General features: G+C 39.1%; 1 long non-coding RNA gene across 6 annotated transcripts in view; it reads left to right on the forward strand.

The window, feature by feature from the left end:
- The window catches only part of LOC140702258 (uncharacterized), a 132,809-nt gene that overhangs the window by 22,547 nt on the left and 85,911 nt on the right, over nt 1–24,351 (forward strand). For all 6 annotated transcript variants that reach the window (XR_013538695.1, XR_013538696.1, XR_013538697.1 and 3 more), the window contains one exon: nt 22,157–22,306. This is a non-coding gene — a long non-coding RNA (uncharacterized LOC140702258). The remainder of the gene's footprint in view (nt 1–22,156; nt 22,307–24,351) is intronic.

Genomic DNA, 24,351 nt, shown 5'->3' on the forward strand with positions numbered 1-24,351 from the left:
GTAAAGGAAAAGGTTCCCCTTGACAATTTGTCCTGTTGTGCCTGACTCTAGGGGGTGGTGCTCATCTCTGTTTCCAAACCACAGAACCAGCATTTGTCCGTAGATTGTTTCTGTGGTCACGTGGCCAGCGTGACTACACATGGAATGTTGTGACCTTCCCACCAAGGTGGTACCTATTTATCTACTCGCATTTTACATGCTTTCAAACTGCTAGGTTGGCAGGAGATGGGACAAGCGATGGGGGCTCACTCCACCATGTGGATTCGAACTGCTGGTCTTCTGACCTTGCAGCCCAAAAGCTTTGCGGTTTAACCCGCAGCACCATCACATCCCTTAAAAAGACATATTTAGCTAATTTTAAATGTGTCATCCAAATATCATCAGCTCTCAAATACTACCTTACTGAGTACAGACTACGTTTTATGTATACAATGTGTCCTACTGATGTGCTGAAGCAGGGTTGTGCCTGTGTGCTTTGATATAATAATATGCACTACTCAGCTTATGCTTGCTATTGATTTTGCTCCTCCCCCTAAGTCTTCTGGCAGATAGAGGGCAGGTTATTACATTTCTTTACCACCTGGTCTAACTTTGTTGATTGGTATTTGAAAGATGTTTTCTTCAAACTGATTTGACTATCCTCTCTGGCTAATGTATTTGACTGCTGTATCCATGAGACATGATTTCTCCTTTATTGAAAACTACTAATGGGGAGCGAACATTTTACACACTGAAGTGTTACACAGAAGATATTTTAATGATGTTATTGTACCAGCTTTTCATATTGTGCTGGCCTTGCATGGGGAATGATGTTACAAGAGAATGTTTCTTCTGTGACCTGAGGTTCTGATAGTTTAAAAGAGATGAAATAAGGGACACAGAGGGAGAAAATAAAATGCTCACACTTTTATCTAACATCGTTGCATTTTGCAAGGGGTAGCATTAGGGTGAATAAAAAAAAGATAACAAAATAAAACACTTTGCTTTTCTTTTGCTAATAATGATTTTTTTTTTGCAAAAATTTAAGGTGCTATACTGCATCACAACAAAATAGGAGATGCCCCCTCCCCTGTGGAGACAACAAGAAGTACAGTATACATTTTCTTCTTCTTCTTTAAACCAGTGCTGTCTGGATTGACTTAAGAAGACAATCACTTAATACTGAAACATCTTATAGCCATCAGTTAAAGTTATTCTAAAACAGGTAGCTTTTAGGAGAGTTTAAAAATAATAAAAAGTGAAGGATAGGAATTGTGCCTATAATGAAATTGGGGGAGGGTGAGAGAGCCATTCAACATTCAAACTAAGGTAGAAATGACAGTTTTCAGGGTCGTGGGTGACTGCTTCTATCCAGACATTTCAAACTTCCCCACATGACAATAGTTTTCACAATTCATTAGTTTTAACACAGCATGAAAAGAATATTTTGTTGCAGAACATCAAGAAACAGCAATTTGAAATGAAGCATTTCAATATTACTCTCATGCAGTCTGGGATACCTTGGGTTGGATACCTTTGCTGATGGATGCATGGCAAGCTTATGCATTATGTCACAAAACTGAAGAAATCAAGAATTATTTAGTTAAAACTGGTTTTGTCAAACAGGGCAACTTATTCAGTTCAGAAGACTATTCTAGATGAGGAACTGAGAAGAAGAGGAATGGCTGCATGATGGACAAAGTGAAGTAATACACTAATGAAGAGTTTCTACACAGCACATGAAAGAGGGTTCATGGTTCAAGGGCACCTATTGTAGAAGAAGAACTGAAGCTTTTAGGAAGCTGAACACAGCTACTACTACAATGTCTTAGTGAGGATTGATGACAAGGTACTATGTGAAGAACAGTGTATATCTCTGCTTTTTGTGTTTGTGTGGATTGCTATTGTGCTCTGTTAGGTGAGTATTAAATGGAAGAAAATCTGAGAAATTGTTTTCTCCAAAGAACAAGAATACTAGTATTACACACTTAAAGTAATCAGATTGTTTTTATTTGATTCTATGCAACTCCCACTAATGTAAGCAGGAGGAGAGCAGATGGCTTGGATAAGGAAGGTCAAAGAGACCATTCCATTCCATGCAAACAACCTCTGACTGTGGTAGTTCATGAACTTCCTCTTCTCAGAGACTTTTGAGACCAGGGAAACTTTCACACAGGAGAAAAGCAGGCTCATAAACTTGTCCTTGCATAGATTTCGCACTGAAATCCATTCTTTTCCAGTTTTTTCTTCAGCCACTGGTATTCTATGCTTATTAAACTGAGAACAGAGAAAATAAAATACATAGATCTTTGGTTTATTGTTAAAGTGTTTTAGCGTTATGCTGCCTCTGGTAAATTCTAAAATATAAAGTTTGATCAAAAGTAGCCTTGTCTAGCAACCTCTTGTGTTTCTTGGCCTCTGGAGCTTGTAGGAATGTCTGTGATTAAAACTGCCCATTTTTACTGCTTCATCCTAACCATTTTCCATACATGCAAGCATAAGATATTGAAAAAGGCATCATAAGTTTCCAGTGTTCTCTGCTAGAGGAAATTGACCCTCCTCATGCTCCCCTGGACTTTTTAATGATAGTGGGGGATGGAAGGGACAAAAGCCATTAATTTGTTCCACATAGGCACTTACGTCAACTGTCTAGTACATGAGTTGTATTTGTTTATGATGCTAAAACAAGTACTGAAATATGTGCATGGAAAGAAATACTGTAATGCATTTGCTTTGTTTCTACTATATGTGGATGGTCAGCAGAGATACAACATACAGCAAATATAACTTTTACTGTTAATGGCTTGCCTTTGGGTGAACACAAATATCTCATTAGCTGTTTTGCTCTTTGCAGCAACAACAAAAACTGCTCAATAGAGTCACCATATAAGAAATAATAATGGCAGTAACATACTCATTTAAAAATAATAGAAGTTAGGCTTCCGGATGTCTGAAATGCTTTGTGTTGTCTTCATGGAGTGCATGCTGAAGTCAATGGAACTTTGCCTCACTACTTCAAGGACACTAACTCTGTGCTGACCCTTATTATTTAAGTGAACAAAATTTGGACCAGTTAGAGGAGTATGCAACAGAAAAATATCTAATTTCCTCCTAGCTTTTCCACATGTGTATATTATAAGGAGACAGGCCTGTTTCACCCTTTAGCAAAACAAGAAGGAACCATGGATCAGATTCTTGTTGTGCTTCCTCTTTTCAGCCTTTCTATCTTTCTGCGACCCTACCTTGATGTGGAGGCGCTCACAACCTTGGTACATGCGCTCGTAATCTCGAGATTAGACCACTGTAATGCGCTCTACGTGGGGCTACCTTTGGGAGCCCAAGAAAATAAAATCTGTCACTGCCTTCATATCTCCCCCTTCTATTTGTCAGGAGGTGATGGGACCAGTGGCCATGATCTTAGTTTTTTGATGTTGAGCTTCAGACAATTTTTTGGTGCTCTCCTCTTTCACCTTAATTAAGAGGTACTTTAATTCCTCCTCACTTTCTGCCATCAGAGTGGTATCGTTTGCTTATCTGAGGTTGCTGATATTTCTTCTGGCAATTCCAGTTTGGGATTCCTCCAGTCCTGCCTTTCGCATGATGTATTCTGCATATAAGTTAAATAAGGAGGGAAACAATATACAGCGTTGTCGTACTCCTTTCCCAATTTTGAACCAATCAGTTATTCCATATCCAGTTCTAACTGTTGCTCCCTGTCCCACATATAGATTTCTCAGGAGATGGATAAGGTGGTCAGGCACTCCCATTTCTTTAAGAACTTGCCATAGTTTATTGTGGTGGACACAGTCAAAGGTTTTGCATAGTCAAAGAAGCAGAAGTAGATTTTTTCTGGAACTCTCTGGCTTTCTCCATAATCCAGCGCATGTTAGCAATTTGGTCTCTAGTTCCTCTGCCCTTTAGGAATCCAGCTTGTACTTCTGGGAGTTTTCGGTCGGCATAGTGCTGAAATCTACCTAGTAGGATTTTGACCATAACCTTGCTAGTGTGTGAAATGAATGCAATTATATGGTAGTTGGATCATTCTTTGGCACTGCCCTTCTTTGGGATTGGGATGTAGACTGATCTTTTCCAATCCTCTAGCCACTGCTGAGTTTTCCAAACTTGCTGGCATATTGAGTGTAGTACCTTAACAGCGTCATCTTTTAAGATTTTAAATAGTTCCACTGGAATGCCACCACCTCCACTGGCCTTGTTGTTAGCCATGCTTTCTAAGGCCCACTTGTCTTCGCTCTCCAAGATGTCTGGCTCAAGGTCAGCAACCACACTCTCTGGGTTGTCCGGGACTTCCAGATCTTTCTGGTATAATTACTCTGTGTATTCTTGCCACCTCTTCTTGATGTCTTCTGCTTCTGTGAGGTTCCTACCATTTTTGTCCTTTATCATGTCTATCTTTGCACAAAAGGTTCCTTTAATATCTCCAATTTTCTTAAACGGATCTCTGGTTTTTCCCTTTCTATTACTGTATTTTTCTCTATTTCTTTGCACTGTTCATTTAAGAAGGCCCTCTTGTCTCTCCTTGCTATTCTTTAGAAGTCTGCACTCAATTTTCTGTAATTTTCCCTATCTCCCTTGCATTTTATGTCCCTTCTCTTCTCTGCTATTTGTAAGGCCTCGTTGGACAACCACTTGGCTTTCTTGCATTTCCTTTTCTTTGGGATGATTTTTGTTGCTGCCTCCTGTACAATGTTATGAGCCTCCATCCATAGTTCTTCAGGCACTCTGTCTACCAAATCTAGTTCCTTAAATCTATTCTTCACTTCCACTGTGCATTCATAAGGGATTTGGTTTAGATTATACCTGACTAGCCTAGTGTTTTTTCCTTCTTTCTTCAGTTTAAGCTTGAATTTTGCTATGAGAAGCTGATGATCAGAGCCACAATCAGCTCCAGGTCTTGTTTTTATTGACTGTATAGAGCTTCTCCATCTTTGGCTGCAGAGAATATAATCAATCTGATTTCGATATTGCCCATCTGGTGATGTCCATGTGTAGAGTCACTTCTTGTGTTGTTGGAGAAGAGTGTTTGTGATGATCAGCTTGTTCTCTTGACAAAACTCTATTAGCCTTTGTCCAGGTTCATTTTGAACTCCAAGGCCAAACTTACCTGTTGTTCCTTTTATCACTTGACTCCCTACTTTAGCATTCCAATTGCCTAGAATGAGAAGAACATCTTTCTTTGGTGTTAGTTCTAAAAGGTATTGTAAGTCTTCATAGAATTGATCAGTGTCAGCCTCTTCAGCATCAGTGGTTGGTACATAAACTTGAATGACTGTAATGTTGAAAGGTCTGCCTTGGATTTGTATTGAAATCATTCTCTCATTTTTGAGATTATATCACAGTACAGCTTTTCCCACTGTTTTGTTGACTATGAGGGCTACTCCATTTCTTCTACGGGATTCGTGCCCACAATAGTAAATATGATGATCGCCTGAATTGAATTTTCCCATTCCCATCCATTTTAGTTCACTGATGCCCAGGATGTCAATGTTTATTTTTGCCATCTCCTATTTGACTACATGCAGCTTACCAAGGCTCATGGATCTTACATTCCAGGTTCCTATGCAATATTTTTTTCCAGCATCAGACTTTCCTTTCACTTCCAAGCACGTCCACAGCTGAGCGTCCTTTCAGCTTTGGCCGAACCACTTCATTAGCTCTAGAGCTTCTTGTTCTTGTCCTCCACTCTTCCTTAGTAGCATGTTGGATGCCTTCTGACCTGAGGGGCTCATCTTCCAGTGTCATATCTTTTAACCTTTTGTTTCTGTTCATGGGTTTTTGTTTTTTTGGCAAAGATACTGGAGTGGCTTGCCTGTTACTACTCCAGGTGGATCACGTTTAGTCAGAACTCTCCAGTATGACCTGTCCATCTCAGGTGTCCCTCCACGGCATAGCCCATAGCTTCTCTGAATTACTCAAGCCCCTTCGCCATGACAAGACAGTAAACCAGGAAGGGGAGAAAGGTAAGTAGGTGGGAGATATTGAAAGATGAGCAGGTTCAGTTATGCTTGCCCATTTATAAACACAAGTAATGCTATCTAATACATTTTACTAACTGCAAGACATATTCTGAAATCCTCATATACTTTGTGTATTGACTAATTAATATTAATATCCATAAGGAATATATTATAGTTTTCAAGGCATCTTATTAATGCTAACACAAAGAAACTAAAATATAGACACTAGTATTTGAATTCATGGTTCAAAAGGCACTTTGCAATGTTTGGCACTGTTCACAAATAGAGATGTACAGCAAGAACTGAACCTAGAGGAAATTATTTGCAGAGCATCACAGAACGTACCCAGTTAAAATAAATTCTATAAGCAAAATGCAATTATGCAGGAGAAAAACGAGGCCATGGTACAAGATTTGCAGTTTTGCATGTCTTACATGCTGATTAGAAGAGTATGTATCTTGCAGTTTCTATTCTGATACTTTAGTCATGGTTCCCAAGAGAGAGGAAAATGGTCTCTCTGCTCCTAGGATATGAGATCCCCTCTTCTATTTCTGGGATTTAAGAGTCTGTTATCACTGCAGAATAGATGTTGAGTTGAATGGAGATGATTGACAGCTGACACAGCAACTGCTGCAGGCTGATTCCTGTTTCCCCAGCAGCAAGCCAAGCCTCCTCTCTGTCCCAATTCTCTCCAGAAGCTGCCTGCTTACCACCACAGGCCCAGCAAATAAATATTCCCCAATCTTAATGCAACCCCTGCATGCATGTCAGATTAATGTGCATAATCTTTAGAAATTCCATAATGCATTCTGGTTACATAATCTAGATTTTCTGCTCAGTGAGTTTGAGGTTCTTCATTGGGGGAATGTATAATTTATGGCACAAAGTCTTCGGAAAGGCCCCAGCCAGTATTTTATTTTATTCACTTACAAATGAAATGGCAAACCAGGCCTGAACTTCAATTGCATCACTCATTTGCTAGAAAGGTAGGGTAACATTAGACACAGACACGTATGCAGAGCCATTTAGGGTGACCCTAGAGAAATGTTACACATTATTTTTGGTTTGTTATCTCTCTCTCTCTGACACACATGCTCTCACTCTCTGTCACATATACACCCATAAAAAGTCACTTTCCTTACTGCCTGCTTCTTTAATATGTAGAAATTTCTGCATTAGACAGAGATCATGATGACACATCATCAGTATCTAAACTGCTCCATTCAAGGGAACTGCAGAGATTTCCACCTTGCATGTTTTCTAAGGGTCAAACTTGACATGACATTTCTCTGAATAGTTGTCATGTGGGTGGTTGCTATAAGGACTTGAGTTTATAGAGGAAGGGGAGCACCAACCCCAGTGGTAGTCCTGGGCCAGATCTACATAAACAATATAATGCATCATTGCTTCATTGCTCTTCTTGGAACTTCATAAGAAAGACACAGAAAAAAAAATCCATTCCAATCCTGACACAAATCTTCTCTTTCTTCTGCTTCTAATCATTCTCCCCATTCACTATTCAGAGCAAAAAATAAAAAATAAAAAATAAATCAGCATCTAACTGAAGGAGTTAGCATCGCCTTTTGATTGACTCAGAAAGTGGTAACAGTATAACACCAGAAATTTTAGAACACCAAGAAGCATCCAGTTTTTTTGGTAGGAGATAAGATATGAAAGGTTGAGAAACTCTGCTATAGCACATTTAGGTAAACTGCTAATATCTCTGCTGAGCTCAATGCAGAGTATATTTGTCAGTATGTTAATGACAAATACAGATTCTTATTTCTTTAATCCCCCCCACATTACCAATCTGATTTGTGAACTGATTATATACAGGCAGTTTTACAACAGCAACCACAGTACAAAGCTAACATGTACCTTTGCTTTAGGTTAGGTAATGGGCAGTTTTGCTACTAATCCAATATTTAATTTTGTTCCTCTTTCTAACATTCATAAGATTGAATACGCATTATAAGTAATTGTAAAAGTAATTAATACGTAATTGTAAAAGTAATTAATATGTAATTGTAAAAGTAATTAATACCGTAATTGAATGTGTATTAAAAGTAGAAAGGCATTCAAATGAAGAGATGGCATAATTAATTGGTACTGATATGATACCTGTTTTTTCTGCAAATGTAGAATACAAAGACAATATTATCCATCAATTGATTCCTGAATGAATGTTCCATTTTACAGTATTTTTTTAAAGATGCAACTTGAGTGCTGGCATTATTCCAAGAAATTAAAGCCCCCTTAAGGAAATTGCTCAGCTTTCCTGTCACTTGCCAAAGAGATGCAAAAGGTTATGTTTATTTAGGATGAAGATGGACTTGTCAAGTCACTGTATGGTAAGATCCGTATGGGAATGTTAATGCATTAACTCCGGAATGTTTCTGCACTATCAACAGCTTCCCTTCCACCCTCCCCCGGAGGACATCAATTGACAATAAAATGATTGACATTCATAAATGTGCCTCCAAGCAGATTGGGGATAATTAGTAAAGCATGTAGACAGCCAGTCACAGGAGCCAAATGTGGTAAATCTGCAAAATAATTAACTTCCAATGCATGTCAAGAATAGCTTGCTCATCTCGGCCTTCCATTTTATATGCCTGTTCTGGTCATAGACAAGTTGATCATCCTTGCTCTCTCACCCATGGATGTATTCTTAATGCCTAGGTGAAAAGTACAAATACCCCAGTTCTCTGGAAGTAATGAGATTTAAGAAGATTTTTCTCCAGCTCATTTTACATAAAGAGTTTTGGGCTACCCTTCTGTATTAATATCACCCCCCATCAGGCTTGTGATTAGAGTGGGGGGTTCTACCCCCTAAAAATTTTGGATGCACCATCTCTGTTCCCCAATTCACTACCATCCCAAGCCTTGAATGGGAATATGGAGCAATAAATGCCTGGTCATCAGATTCTAAACTCATCAATTCCCCCCTCCTTTAAGCAACCTGGTACTTAGCCCTCAAAATGGGAAAGCCATGAATCTTTCCATGGATGCTCAGTCATCAAGTGAGAAACTGCCTTCGTGTGAACCAACTGATGTGTTCCAAGGAACAGCAGATGGTTTTCTCACCAGATTTTAATGATTTCAGGAAATCTACCACATAACTCTTAGGCATCTGCCAACAGATCCCCTGTAAGACCTGGACTAATCCCCAATTGGTCATGTGGGTTTAGGCCTTGACCTTCCAGTACTAAAATTGTAGGTCTGATATGAAAGCATCAAGAGTTAAACTAGACATTAATAGCAATACACATTCCTTACATTTAATCAATTCCTGCCCTTCTCAGGATTTCTTCAGGGACCATGCAAATAAATCTGCCACCATGTTAAAATTCATCGGTGGTGACAATCTTGTGCTGTGTGAAATAAATGTATTTCTTCATGTATTTTCCAAGAATCTAAGAGGTATTAATGATACTCCCAATTTTTGGGAAATAGAGTATCCCAGGGTTTGATGGAAAGAAAAAAAAACATGTTACATCCTAACAGTTGGAGCCCCTTCTTGGACACTCACCTTAACTTGGCGGGGAGGTTTATGTTCATCAGGAGACTAGACTCTCATTACAATCCTGGATTCCTAGCAGGGTAGTTTCAATAGTGATGGGGGCAGAGGGATTTCTGGAAGGCAGCTAGTGGACAGCAGCAATAGTTGAAGGTGGTGCTGGTGGAGGATGTTTCACAGACAACAGTGGTAGCACTCAAGCTAACTGTTGTTAGTACTGTGCAGAAGAAGGCAATGGTAAAATACTGCTGAACTTTCATTACCTTGAAAACCCTATGATGAAATGAAATAAGACATAGTGCTGGAAGATGAGACTCCCAGATCAGAAAGTAATCATTCAGCTATAGGGGAAGAGCAAAGGACAAGTATGAATAGTGCTGTCATTAATGACAAAATTAGATTAAAGCTGAAAAGATGTCTAGTGGCTGACAGGCAGAGAGCTTTGCACAGCACATACATAGTAGGCATCCTTCAGTCTCGAAAGACTATGGTAGTGTGCTCTGTATGGAGGACTTGGAACAGCGTCTAGTGTGGCTGAGGAGGCCAATTCGAGAGTTACAATCTCTTCCACACTGAAGACAAATCCAATCTGTCCCCTGTCCAGCTCCCTGGTTTTGCTTCCTTTGTGACTTCCTCTTTGCCTCGGCCTGCTGGACAAGGGTCTCTTCAAATTGGGAGAGGCCGTGATGTACCGCCTGCCTCCAGGCTGAACGATCAGATGTCAGAGTTTCCCATCTGTTGAGGTCTATTCCTAAGGCCTTCAGATCCCGCTTGCAGATATCCTTGTATCGCAGCTGTGGTCTCCCTCTGGGGCGATTTCCCTGCATTAATTCTCCATATAGGATATCCTTTGGAATCCGACCATCAGCCATTCTCACAACGTGCCCAAGCCAACGTAGACGTTGCTGTTTCAGTAATCTATGCATGCTGAAAATTCCAGCTCGTTCTAGGACTACTCTATTTGGAACTCTGTCCTGCCAGGTGATACCAAAAATCCGTCGGAGGCAACGCATATGGAAGGTGTTCAGCTTCCTCTCCTGCCGGGCACAAAGTGTCCAGGACTCACTGCAGTACAGGAGTGTGCTCAGGACACAGGCTCTATAGACCTGGATCTTGGTATGTGTTGTCAGTTTCTTATTGAGCCATACTCTCTTTGTGAGTCTAGAGAACATGGTAGCTGCTTTCCCAATGTGTTTATCCAGCTCGACATCTAGAGAGAGGGTGTCAGAGATGGTTGAGCCAAGGTACACAAAGTCATGAACAACCTCCAATTCTTGTGTGGAGATGGTAATAGAGGGAGGTGAGTCCACACCCTGGCCCATGACTTGTGTTTTCTTCAGGCTGATTGTTAGTCCAAAGTCTTGGCAGGCCTTGCTGAAACGATTCATGAGTTGTTGGAGGTCTTCGGCAGAGTGGGCAACAACGGCTGCATCGTCTGCAAAGAGGAAGTCCTGCATGCATTTCAGTTGGACTTTGGTCTTCGCTCTCAATCTAGAGAGATTAAAGAGCTTTCCATCTGATCTAGTCCAGAGATAGACACCTTCTGTTGCAGTTCCAAAGGCATGATTCAGCATGACAGCAAAAAAGATCCCAAAAAGGGTTGGTGCGAGGACACAGCCCTGTTTCACTCCGCTTCGGATGTCAAAGGGATCTGATGTTGAGCCGTCAAAAACTACAGTGCCTTTCATTCCATCGTGGAAGGACCTGATGATGTTAAGAAGACGAGGTGGACATCCAATCTTGGGAAGTATTTTGAAAAGGCCATCCCTGCTAACCAAGTCAAATGCTTTTGTAAGGTCTATGAAGGCCACTAAGAGTGGCTGTTGTTGTTCCCTGCATTTCTCCTGCAACTGTCGGAGGGAGAATACCATGTCAGTGGTGGATCTATTAGCTTGAAATCCACACTGTGATTCTGGATAGACTCTGTCTGCAAGCACCTGGAGCCTCTTCAGCACAACACGGGCAAGCAGCTTCCCTACAATGCTAAGAAGAGAGATACCACGGTAGTTATTGCAGTCACCCCTGTCACCTTTGTTCTTGTACAATGTGACAATGTTTGCATCCTTCATGTCCTGTGGTACTCCACCTTCCCTCCAGCAGAGACAAAAGATTTCATACAGTTCGGTGATGATGATCTCCTTACCGCATTTCAGCACTTCAACAGGGATGTTGTCCCTTCCAGGTGCCTTGCCGGAGGTGAGGGAATCCAAGGCCGCATTTATTTCTGCTAGGGTTGGTTCACTGTCCAGCTCTTCCAAGACAGGCAGGCACTCAATGTTATTTAATGCTTCTTCGGTTACTACATTCTTTCTGGAATATAGCTCGGAGTAGTGCTGCACCCAGCGTTCCATCTGCTGTGCTCGGTCCTGGATGATCACACCTGTAGCAGACTTCAAGGGAGCCGATTTCTTCTGTAATGGACCTAAGGCCTGCTTGATACCATCATACATTCCTTTGATTTTACCTGTGTCCGCTGCTATCTGTATCTGAGAGCAGAGCTGAAGCCAATAGTCAATGGAGCATCTCCTGGCAGCCTGTTGGACTTGGCTACGAGCGCCTTGAAGAGCTTGCAGGTTGTACTCACTAGGACAGGTTTTGTATGCTGTTAGAGCTCTTCTCTTATCCTCAATGGCTGGCATTAACTCCTCCGAATGGGCTTCGAACCAGTCAGCCATCTTTCTGGTCTTCTTGCCAAAGGTGGACAAGGCGGTGTTGTAGAAAGTGTTCTTGAAGTGTTCCCATCGTTCAGGTGCATTTACATTAGCTGGACCTGGAAGGGTTTCCTCGAGTGCTTGGGCAAATTCCTTCACTTTTCTTTGATCGCGAGTCTTGTTGATGTCAATCAAGATAAACTGGAAACTAAAGCAAGGAATTGAAAGTTTAAACATTGCAGTGCTTAGTGTCAGTGAATTGGAGTGGTCTGGAATGAATCATTTTCAGTCAAACAACTAAGAAGTATTTTCTTGAAATGACAGACTCAGAAGAAATGAAGTGGCTGTAACACTGGGCAAGATGTAGCACAGACAGTTAGGGCTATAATGCAAGATGTGACTGAATAATATCAATCAGACTTCTTGGGAAACCTATCAACATAAACATAATTGAAGTCAATGCTCCAACCATAGATGCTGAAGATGAGGAAATGGAAAGCTTTTATGCAAGCATTCAGGAGGGAATTGATCACACAACATGACATGATGATAAATATAGGTTACTGGAATGCAAAAGTAGGAAACAAAGCAGAAAAAATGTCAGTGGAAAATTTAGTCTGGAGGTCAGAAATCAATCAGGGAAATGAGTTGCAGAGTTCTGTTATGCCAATGATCTGTTCATTGCAAGCACATTAATTCTTCAAAAAACTGAACAGGTGATTTTACACATGGACATCATCAGATAGCCAATATAGACATCAAATAAACTATGTAATTGGAAGCAGCAGATGGAGAAGCTCTATTCTCTCTGCAAAAACAGGTCCAGGAACAGACCAGACTGTGGTACTGATCATGAACTGTTAATATCAAACATTAGAAAAAAGCTGAAGAAAAACACTAAAAGAATACCAGTGCCAAATGATAATTAATGCAACATTTCTGATTAATTTAAGACACACATCAGGAACCGATTTGTCTTACTAAACTCAATTGTAGTAAAAAATAAAATAAAAACCTAGCTGGACGACAGAAGAAACACTTAAAGTTCCTAAGAACAGCCAAGAAGCAAAAATAAAAGGTGACAGAAGTAGTGTCAGAAATCCTGAATGCACCATTTCAGTGACAGTCATGTAGAGGCAAAGAAAATTATTATAATGGCCACTGCAAAGAAATAGAACAACAGAGAAGGAAAACCAACAGATATCTTCCAGAAGATCCTAAAACTCAAAGGGAAATTTAAGCCTAGATTAGGACACTGGAAGATCAACAAGGAAGCACACTATCTGACCAGGAGAAAATCAAGAGAAGGTAGAAATAGTATACTGAAGACCTGTACATAGAATAAAAGGATAGCAGATTCCTTTGAAGAGGAATCCATTAAAAACCTGCAATTCTAGAAACTGTTCTGAAAGCACTGGGAAGAAATAAATCACCAGCAGTAGATAGAATATTGATAGAACTATTTCAAGCTACAGAGACAGAAGCTGTAAAAATCCTAACAAGAATATGGCAACAAATATGGAAAACAAAACAATGGCCCACAAATGGGATACATTCAGTATATATTCCAATACCTAAGAAAGGAGTGCAATAATTGTAGGACCATTACTCTAATTTCCCATGCCAGCAAGTGATGCTCAAGATGTAAAAGCAAGAAATGCCTTAGGTTCAATCTGGATTCCAAAATAAAGCAGCAGTCAAGATCAGATTGCAAATCTCTTCTGGCTACTGGAGCATACCAAAGACGTTCTGGAGAAGATCAGTCTATGCTTTATAAACTACAGTGAAGTCTTTGACTCTGTGTATCATGATAAGCTATGGGTTGTTTGGGGGAAAAAAAGGTTTGCCTCAGCACTTGATTGTACTGTGACAAGAAGCTAGAACAGTATGGAGTAGGCAAAATTAAAGAGTAAAGCCAACACTGTCAGGCAACAGTGTATTTTATCTCCCAACCTATTCAATCTGTATGTAGATCATATCATATGGAAAGCTGGACTAGAAAGTGCCCAAGAAGAACTGCACCTGAACATTAAAATGACTAAAATCTTGTCTAAAGAAGAACTACATAATTTTAATGCTGACAACAATGAAACTGAAATAGTGAAAGATTTTGAATACCTTGGTTCAGTCATCAATGGTTGCAGCCAAAAAATCAGAAGAGGTCTAAGATTTTGCAGGGCAGCAATCAAGGAATTAGAAAAGATGATCAACTGCAAGGTGATGTCACTGGAGACCAAGACCAAGATAATCTACCTTTTTGTATTCCTGATCATCAGGTTGGGTGTGAAAGCTGATGGGAAAAAACTGATTTGTTTGAAATATGGTACTGGAGGAGAGCTTTGTGGATACCCTGGATTGCCAGAAAGACAAACAAGTGAGGAAGTCAAGCCTGAACTATCATTTGAGGCAGAAATGGTGAAGTTGAGACTGTCATTGTTTGGGCATATCATGAGAAGGCAAGGTTTGTTAGAAAATATAATAATGGTGGGAAACGCTGAATGTAGCAGGAAAGGAGGAAAACCAAATATGAGATGGATTGACTCCCTAAAGGAAGCTACTGACTTTAGTTTGCAGGAGCTGAGAAGGACTGCTGAGGACAGGACATTTTGGATATTGCTCATTCGTAGGGCCACCATACATCAGAGGCAACGTGACAGCACATAACATCATCATCATCAACAGCAATTGTTGGAGAGTAAGCAGGCATGATAAAAGAGCAATCTTAAATTCTGAGTTCAGTTCCGAAACTGGAAAATATTACATTTCTCCCTCAAATGCCATTCCTAATTTATCTGAGAAAATAAAAAATCTTATGTTTATTAGAGAAGTACACTTGTGATATGAAACGTAGAAGTCTTCATTCCAGTTGACTAAACTGGAGATGTCAGGGACACTTTCATCTCTGGAGAACAAAGAAGAGACCAAAAAAAAGTGTACAAAGGAAGGAAGTGATATCAGCAACCCTAAGAATAGCAATCTAAAACCAAAAGAAGGTCAGGTCAGAGCAGGTAAAGGACAGTCTAGGAAATCTGAGAAGGCCCTCTTTCTTTCCCATGCAAATGCATGCATCCCCCTGAGTGTAAGCTCAGCTACACCCAGCTGCTTCTGAAACTAACCTTCATGTCCTTCCTTTCAGGTGGAAATTGAGGAAGGGGGGCAGCAGGCAGTAGTGCAAATATTTTTAGGATGGCTGGGGAGGAGAAAAAAAAGAGAGGATAATTCCAGGATATCTCTTGTATGCCACTTCTCATTTTAACCCCAATAGTGAGCTGGACTTGCTAAAGAACCAAAGGATTCAACACAGTTGTACCACACTCAACCACTGGGGAAATCCCATTTTAATTTCTCAAAACATGAGAATGATACTCTGAAGATGCCGGCCACAGAGACTGGCGAAACGTTAGGAAGAACACCTTCAGAACACGGCCAAAGAGCCCGAAAAACCCAGAACAAACCAATGTTAAAATTCTTAGATACAGCAGACTTAAAGATCATCTGCCTTGAATACATGCATTCCAGTGAACAAGATGGCTTTGCTTTCTTCAGAACAATAAGCAGATGGACCAAATGCTGCTTGGCTGTCAACTTAGCTCTTCAATATTCCACATAAATAACTGTATTACCACCACATTCCTATTTTAAGTGATTTTGAGTTTAATTGGAAAAGGCAGGATATGCATTTTTAAAATAAAAACAAACCCTTCTCAAAACTGGGTTATTTGTGTTTTTCTTTTCAAAGAGGGGAGTCAATAGTAGGAAAAATGAGTGAAACAGGGTGTTTAAAAAGTTATAATAAAGAGCAGCGATAGCATTGATTTGGACAGATTTGGCACTGAAGATAGGAGATACATCATGCTCCTCTGTAATTTCTATCTGATCATCATTAGCAGTGAAACATTATCCCAAATCCACAGCCTTATCATTGGCTTGTGTCCATAATTAACTCACTCTTCCTGAAGCAATCTTGTTGACTTCAGTGGATGTAACCTGGATTAAATAGTTTGTGGGCTAAAGGAACTGATTTTCTTTTCCTATTTCTACTGTAACTCATCTCAAAGAGAAAAAAAAATAGCTTGACTGAAATAGAAAGCAAACATCTTGGCACTCCTACCATAATCACATGATTTTCTATAAAAGCCACAAGCATGAAAAAGAAATCATGCTGGAAATTTAAAAGAAAAAGAAAAAGAAAACCAAGAAACACACATTTACTTAGATTGAAGAAAGGAATGCCAGTGATTTCTCCCACTGTACAATGTTTTATGAATGATGATGCTTTACATTAGCTGTCATGGGTACATTCAGTGTTAATGATGCACCACATCTGGGACGTTGAAACATACTAGAGCAATGAAGGAAAATGCAAACTAAATCTAAAGGTATCAAGCGTAGTGGAGAAACTGTATACCTTATGAATGAGTAATAAATGTTTTTTTAAAGTGGCAGCAAGGAGCAAAAAAAATCACAACGCTATGTTTGGGTGTTAATTTGGAATTAAAGTGGCACATGCTACAAATTACAGTATGCTTTTTAGATATTTCTATCTAATTTATTATGGAGTAATCTTTGTTTAAAAAAAACCCCAAAACACAAAGTAAACCTGGAACAGTATAACTAAAGCAATTGTCTACACATGGTAGTTGGAATGAGGTGGATCAAGCTAAATAGGATTGCTAGAGGTCAGGTCAAAGTCCAATATACCATACAGTGTGATCTTTGCATCCAAATAGCATATGTATCTCAAGTAGCCCTATTTGGTCCGCTTCCTTAAAAAATTTAGATTCTCTTGGGAAAGCAGATTTGGCTTGGACAGGTTCTCAACCAGACCTTTATGACAAGTGAAAGAAAAGGGAGAAAATGCCTCTTATTGCCCCTCCTGTTGCTTTCTGCTTCTAGGAGGAAGTTTTCTATTTTAAAAATAAGTGACGCAACACATCTCCATTGCCCTAATAGAGTCTAATCTGCACCCCCACTTCCTCTGTGCACCAAAAAAGTAGAAGACAAAGTAGAAGTCTCGTCTTTATAGAAAGTGGTGAGAGAGGGAGACATTGTTTGTTCATAGCAGGGATAGGCAAAGTCCAGCCCTCCAGATGTTATTAGATTGCAACTTGTGGAAATGGCATATTATGGGTTGGTGTTCCATGCACAGACTGTTGTTTTCATTTTCTTGTAGGTCTAGACAGGAAAAAAGTGTGATCAAGAAATAAAATTTACAGATGGTGCTGCACTACTTGCTGAGTCTATTCTGTCCTTTCCGTACTTTACAAACCCCGTTGAGACTCATAGCAATGGTGAAAGAAACACAGAAATCCAGCCTCGTAGAGTAGGCATATTCTGTATTTGACTTTGATCTCACTGGCCTGTGTGTACCCTATGTGCATGCATATTTAGACCAGTCTGCTGTAGTGGTCAAATACTAGGGCAGGATTTGAGATCCACATTTTAGCTCCACTAAGCCACCAAATTCTCTGACTGACGTTGCGGGTCTCAGCTTGACTGACCATATACTCACTATCAGCTTGACCTATCTTACACAGCTGTTGTGAGGATAAAATAGGGACGAAGAAAGCCATGCATGATGCCTTGAGCTCCATGGAAGGAAGGCAAGATGTAAAGGATACAAACAAACAAACAATGGTTTCCTGCTGAGGAATGTGAAGTTAATTTAATAATATATTTATAAGTACTGGGTATTGCCCAAAGTTCATTTAACAGTGCTCACCAGCATCATTATTTTCAGTCAAACCAAACTCTAAATATCTGGCTGCAGATTTATTTATTTTTTACTTCTTCTTCTTCTATTACTGCTACTATTGTTGTTGCTTTTTGCATTGATATCCTTCCTCTCCTCTAGCGAGATCAAGGCAGTGTACATGGCTCTCTTCACCATCACAACCAGACTAATCTCATTCTTAAAGAAAGACCTTTGAAGATGTACATTAGCCACATGTAATTTGCTTCAAGTTAACATTTGTAAAGTTTCTTAGAGCATGGGGTACTTTTCAGTTTGATGTTCCTAGAAATGACTTGCATTGAAAAGCAGAATCCAAATGATTAGTTTTTAATCAAGGGATTCCTGAGGTGAAGAACTGCAGTGAGAAGAGACAAAAAAAAGTTGGTCTTTAGTCTTAATTAACTTGAGAGCTTTTGACAGTATCTCTCAAAAGCTCTCAAGTCTAGCATTCAGAAGGAATCAGAAGCCCGGAAACACTCTCTAAATTGTCTCTGAGTAGATTTCAAAAGGCTTTCCACACCCTTCTTTATACAAAGTTAGTGAATCCTCTTTCTTTGCCAGCCTTCTGTGTTCATCACATCATGGCTTGTTGTTGTGGAAAGTCATCACATCTCTTGGCCACATCTGAAGTAAAGAGCAGTAGAGGGTCTGAAAAACACTAGGGCAGTCTGCAGTTAAAAACTCTTGAGCTTCAATGACATACTGAAAAATCAAATCACATAAAAAAACCTTCTTAGAAAGTTTAGGATTGTTGAATTGAAAAACATGGTTTGTGCTGGAAAAAGAAAGAAATGTGCACATGTACCCAATTGCTTTCTTAAGGATCACACAGAAGATCCCAGGGAGTTTTGCTGATAATTTGTGCAACAACACTGATGTGATTGAATATACTGCTGTCTACTTGTATAATGTTCTACACATGTGAAGTATTATAGTTAAAATTATAGTTGCACTCCATACCAAAAGGAAGAAAAAATATCTTGTACAAAAAGAATTACAATCCTAGGTTCTAGACTGGAAATAATTTAATAGTCATCTTTAAATGCATGAACATTACTGATAATGGGTTTGTGAAAAGCAGTTTGGCTGAACAAATGACAATAAAGCAGTGAATGAAACAAATTTACCTACAGTACTTATTATCAGTAAGCAGCTTATATTTTATGGAAGGATTACTTTACCACTAGGACATGGCTTTCAAGAGAAGGTTAGAGATACCAATAGTTTCAAATACACAGAAGTATAAATATATTTAAAACACCCACGTCCTATGGAAATACACTTAATTTACTATGAACATTTCAACAGAAAAGTCTAATGTTTGACTCATGCTCAGCACAGATGACACATTTCCCAGCCCCACCCCCCAGATAGGCTTACATTGTTTCGAGCTCAGTGGGAAGAAACACCTCTAGTATCATGTTTATCCTCAGTAACCTCATGCACAAAAACAATTCCCCACTCTCAGTAATTCCTCCAGAATAGAAACCAGTCAGCCATGGGTGTCAACCTGCAAACTTTTTTTTAATGTGTAGAATCAAATAATTATGTATGTTTCTATTCTGGCTTTAAAGACAGAGCCCATATCTTTAAACACCGTAGGCTCAATTTTTCTAGGAGGTGCAGTTTGGAGGTTTTCTTGGCAACTGTGTTTGATGCAGCTATAGTGATTTTTGCTGTGTTAAATACAAGTTGGGGAAATGATAAATGCGGGTCTCCAAACATTTAGGCACACACAAGACATATGCTAGAAAATTATGATAAGCTTTGATGTTTATCCATCAATACATTTTAAAGAGGTGTGCGTCCCCCTTTATAGCTTTTTTTTCTGGAGGAACACACAGTAATTGGATAGATGACATTAAATAAAGCTACAATAAATATTATTTCTAGGTGAAGTAGCCCTAAGACTTAAGGCACCAAGTGTAATCTGCCACTTAATGATGAATTTCCCCTGCTAGAATACAGTCCCAACTTTAGCATCCTGCAGAGCCGCTTTCTAGCTACAGAAAAATCTGGGCAGGAAATATGCAGAAGACTATAAGCCAACAATGCTCCATATTCCCTGTTTGAACTACATCACTAATGCCTTGTCTGTCCATAGCTTATATATTGACTGCTTGGAGATCAGAATGGGCTCAAGAAGGGTGTCCCAGGAATGGTGGGATTGCGGGATTGAGTGCACTGATTGAGTCCAATAAGTGTTGTGCAGACACACATTTCTATCAGGGTCAGAACAGATGTATCCCCTTTACACGATGACTTAAATAAACTTCTTCTATTGAAATGAGTCCACTTAACTGATCTAAATATAATGGGGACCAATAAACACTTTGGAGGGAAATGTTTTCGATGCTCATTAGATAAACCGACATCCTAACTAGATACATGAGTTTTATGCTAGGAACAGTTTCATATATTTTCACTGTTTGTAGACTGAAACATCAAATGATGAATTGCATAAATGAATGAGTTACCATAATACCAGGCAGAGACTGTTCATTGCTGTCTACTTATATCATCACAAATAAAATAAAATGCTATACTGAAATGTTCCTATTGAGTTAGCTGCCATTTATCTAAATGGTGATAGCATGAGAACTGAAGAATAGCTGCGCTGGATCAGACTGAAGTCTATTTAGTCCAATATTCTTGCTTCCACAGCAGCATTTGGGAAGGAAGACATGAGCACAACAGCTCCTCCTGCTCAAGCATCCCAAGTAGGGTTCAAAAACATTGCACTACAGATACTGCAAGTAACATGAAACTGACTTTTGCACACACACATAAAACAGTGAAATACAGGTTTCACTTGCGTTTCTAAATCCATCCCTCATCCCTTTTAGTCAAAGGCTCATTTGTTTTTACATATAACAGTTCTATATTGAAAGTCTAGTTGATTTCAGTAATACTGAGGGAGAGTGTTTAGGACTTCAGTTTAAGTTGGGTAAATAACGTTTTAAAGTAACCACAATTGCAATATGAAATTTCCACATTTGTGGTACAACACACATTTACAGTCTCCAGAATGGGTATAAGAATCTAGTGTAGATGTAACAACTTCTGCCTGGTGCTAAATTAAGGGTTCAGCTCCAACAGACCAGTAGCAAACCCTTCCCATAGTTTGGTTCAGGCTGGGTGCTCTTAGCGGATCCGAGCTCCTACGTGAATGATAAAGCTGAGAAATAAGTGGTTTTAGCACTTACATTACTGGGGCACACCCTAAAGCTCTGGGCAGGGGACTTGCTTTTAATAACAGGGTTAGTTTGATTTGGTTGCTTGTACTGAATTTTGCAGAATGGTTAGGAAAGGCGACATCTGGTTCCGTTTATATCAGATGTTTACAAAGAAGTCATTGGAATCCAGCACCTGAAAAAATATTACAATCTTTATTCAAAGTGACCTTGTCTCGGGCATTGCTAGATATATTAAAATATGGGTTTGCACTTTGGAATAAATAATAACATGGATCTTTGAATGGCAGCTCTAATTTAATTAGCATTTCAGGAGACTTACATAATATTGATTCTGAAAAGTGATGGAGCTTTTCCCTCCATACTTTTTCTGGCTTCTCTTCCATCTTTTAACATTGGATGAGGCAACCATCAGGAAGGTCAACCATCATAAAAAAAAAGCACCACATTATATTATCAGAAATACAAGAAAAAGCAGGTGTAGTCTTTTTGTGCTGATTTTTACATTCCCCAATATCTATGGTTCAAGAGAAGAAAAACAGAAAGATAATGCCCATATTTTTAAAGAATTAATAGAAAAATAAGAACTAGGTGGCTATCTGCTAAGGCTGCAACCTTAAGCATATATACCAGTAAACCCCCAAAGAAGTTGGTGGGACTTATTTCAAAGGAAACATGAATGGGATTGAGCGGTAAATAGGGTTTCGCAGAGATCCAAATATGTACAGTATTCTACTGTATTTTCAACATGGAAGCTACAATTTGCTGTAAACTCTTTAAAATCTCTCTGTGTAAAGATGCATGTGGTGGCAATACAGATTTTACAATATGACTGAACATATATGTGCATGTACATCACTTTATTCCTGGCATCTGCATGACATCACTGAGCAGAACCTGGAAATAACTGGTTACGAATTAATATAGTTAATGGTATCTAGTTATTTTCTGTTGAAGAAGCTGTAACAAGGTTACTTTCAAAGGGAATTTTAAGACATTTTACAGCCATTTTGACCACAAAACTTTATAGTATTCTTTCATCATTTCCAAATAAGAAAGGATTTGTGGTTTTGTTTTAGCTGATGTGTTTTTGTATTTTCAAGGCTCAGCATCAGAATCGAGCAACAGAAGGAACTGAAGAGTACTTCCTGGCATTTTTCTGGTGTGCTGGAAACTGTGACTGATGCCAACATGCAATAAACTACATCTACAGACAGAAATGTTGAGAAGATCAGCACCGTAACCACAAAACAGTAAGTAATCCAGGAAGTTTATTTTAGAAGTAATGTGCCAAGCTATACCACTGATAAAGGCTGCACTTCCAGCAGTATGGAATGTCTATCTGTGGTATGAATGAGCTTTCACATGTTAATGTGATGGCTAACCCAACTTGCAGAAAGCTGTCCTAAAACTGCAAGTGTCAAGTAATTATTACAGATCTTTGATTAGCCTTTCCCATTTAGTTGTCATATGGCAAATTTTTGAGAAGCTGCTATGTGGGTAATGCTAGTCTCATTCCACACCTTGCTTTAAGATCCTCCATCTTTGCAGTCTGTTAAAGCCTGCCTTTTGAAGAAGGAAAGAAACTCACACAATATACCAGTTTTAATTCCAAATTCTGATATAAAACAGAAAGCCCCTGAATTTCCTGTTGTACATTAGCTAGCTGGGGTTCTTGGGATTTCCAAAGCAAATCTTTTCTTGAAAATTGGATCATGTCATTCATTTAGATTTTATGGCTTATTGCTGGTTTTCAGACTGGATCAGTCCTCTTCTATTATGTGGACTGTTTGGAGAATTACTGCAGTAAGTAGCAGCAATTTCAAATCCATTCAAAATCTCCATGCAGAGACGTCTTTTAACAGCCTTTCACTATGATGCATTTGAAGGTGTTCTTTAAAGTTTTATGTAGGACTCAAGTAAGTGCACACAGAGGAAACTTTGTATAATTCTCAGGATTAGGATATTATCCTTGCAAGCACATATTCATGAAAACACAAAACACTTATTTTGCCTCTACAAATAAAAATCCTCAACAAGTTTCTTTCAGCCCTGCAACTTATTAAATATTTTCCTTTGAAGTGGGAATGGGACAGGATGCTACTTTGGTCAGATGAGGTTTCTTTAAAATGATGAATCAGAGGGCTGCATCTGGAGAACTCAGAAGTTAATTGCTTTGGTAAGCTACTGAGAAAACTTGCAACTGAGAACATACACTGGCTAATAAGGAAATAATGTTGGATACATGTCTATACATCAAAGGCTGTAATGCTTTCTTAAAAATACCCCAGCTGAGTATGAGTTGGTAAACTCCTGCTATCAGATATGAAGTTTTTTTTATTATGCTGCTGTAATTACAAAATGGAGAGGGAATAACTTGACTCAATAAACATGCCCCTTTCCTGTTCTCTGAGAGATCAGTCGCTCCCTTGTACTTAGGGTGTGCTGTAGAAGTACAGGACTTAGGTTTCTGAGGATATGCATTCCAGACTAGGCTGTCCTCAGGCAACATTCTTTATATGGATTATTGTTGTCTTGCAACACATAGTAGCCTGTATGATGTACAGTTACTTAGGCATGGTTCTTGGATCCTGCCTCATTTGAAAAGTGTTCAACTCAACAAACTCCCTATACTTTTAAGTTGCATGAGTTTCAAATAGCCTTGGTTCACATAACAGGGAATTCAACAGTAATACTTTGCCAATCCCTGAGTGCTTAAAGGATTTTGAACATTATCTTGATAATTATTTTTTCTTCTGATTCATTTAGTGACTTATATAAGATTTATAGCATTTTAACTGCAAAAGCTTCCTCTGCAAATGTGAAATCCCCAGTGAGTTCTCATGTATTACTGTTCCGGGGCATCTTTCCTGCTATATCAATATTTCTTAAATTGCTTTGGAACACAATAAATAATCTAAATACTACATTTTGAAGGCAATACAAATCAGCTGGTGTTTCCTGCAAAAATCTTGACAAAATCCCATTAAATTAAAAAAACTGCTGATACAATTCATCATACTGTGCATTTATTTAATTCCTTTTCCCTCATTGCTCATAATGAACTTTGGTAGTGAGGCAGACGTTTTGCTTCTGAATATTTCATTGATATCAAGAGTCCTTCACACTCTCAAGCTGAGATCCAGCATAGACCAAACATCTGTCAGCCAAAACTAATATTCAGAAATACTACACAAAATCTTTCCACAACACTCCTTTCATACACTGGCTTTGGGAACAGCGAAGCACAAGTACCTTGATCTAGCAATCAGTTTGCTAAAATTTGCAAGTGTGTGAG

This window comes from Pogona vitticeps, chromosome 11 (assembly GCF_051106095.1).
Source record: "Pogona vitticeps strain Pit_001003342236 chromosome 11, PviZW2.1, whole genome shotgun sequence".
NCBI classification, from domain to species: domain Eukaryota; kingdom Metazoa; phylum Chordata; class Lepidosauria; order Squamata; family Agamidae; genus Pogona; species Pogona vitticeps.